This window comes from Adiantum capillus-veneris, chromosome 3 (genome assembly GCF_014529385.1).
Source record: "Adiantum capillus-veneris isolate H3 chromosome 3, ASM1452938v2, whole genome shotgun sequence".
In the NCBI taxonomy this organism is placed as follows: domain Eukaryota; kingdom Viridiplantae; phylum Streptophyta; class Polypodiopsida; order Polypodiales; family Pteridaceae; genus Adiantum; species Adiantum capillus-veneris.
In genome coordinates this window covers 19,634,172-19,635,472 of record NC_140933.1, presented here as the reverse complement: position 1 = coordinate 19,635,472, position 1,301 = coordinate 19,634,172, and positions in this window count along the sequence as shown.

The window sequence follows — 1,301 nt, the reverse complement described above, 5'->3', positions numbered from 1 at the left end:
TTCTGCGCAGGCCATTTTCGACTTCGTGGTCTCAGCGAGTGCAGATTCGACTCTGCAAATTTGGGGTTTTTGGCTTACGACTGCAGATGCTGAGGATATCGACACTCCTAGAGTGTTGATTTGTGGTTGTCTACACATCGAAGGACGGCTCACAGTTCTTGGAGGCGTGTCACATACGACACAGGCGCATCTACACACAGACTGTAGGCGACATCCACTAGTTCATCAGGTAGCTTGTGTTTGCTGCTTGATATTCCAGATTTCATCCTGACATTGCAGGTACTTCCACATGGGATGTATTGTCAGAGATGATGTATGTTTGTTAAGGGTTTGTTGGCTGTGAGTCACGCAGCAAACAACCGCCGCAGCGATTACAGCATACAGTGGGAAATTTGTCGATGTATGACTTTGTGGGAAGTCTATGTACTGTCAGATTTACTGCAGCCTTTGTGGAGGGTCGAGTGAAGTTTTATTGAGCTGGGGGATTCTCGAATGTTGAGATCCTTTCGGTGATACAGGTCTTGGATCGATCCCTCAAGCACCCTTAGATAGGCAGCTAGGATGTATTGACTGTGAGTTAGACAATTGGGATTGCATCTTTGCTTTACTGCCATTGAGGCATTGTCGTAGTCTATGCTTACAGGACAATGACAGGACAGTCAGAGACAGTACAGGTGGAGGACAGGTTTACCCACAGCTTACAATGTTAGAGAGACAGTGGTGTTTTGAGCTATTTTTTGGTATGTTTTTAGTACATCAGAGCCATTTTACAAAGGAGACTCTGCCAACATTTCTACAGAATCTGAAGCTTTCTTGGTTCATTTGACAGGTTGATATTGGTTCAGAGGTCAGTTTACAGGGGAAACTCTACCGAATTTTTCCCAGGAAAGTAAACTACTGTGAAGCGTAGCTATGGCTGGATCACAGGACACTACTCTTTACAATATCAAGAAGCTGGATGGAACCAATTTCCCATTGTGGAAGAAGAATATTTGGCACGTGTTGGTACAAAAGAAGCAGATAAAACCTATAAAGCTCAAGGGGATAAAACCACAAGATATGGACGAAGATGAATGGAGCGAAATGGATGAATTGGCACTTTCTACCATTATGCTGACTTTGGCAGAAAGCGTTTACTTCAATGTAGCAAACAAGATGTCGGCTTATCAAGCATGGTTAAAGCTGAGTGATCTTTATGAGAAGCAAAGTGCAGCTTCACAGGTATATTGGCTTAAGAAGCTTGTTGACTTGAAGATGAAAGAAGGGACACCTATGTCCAATCATCTGAATGAATTCAACAC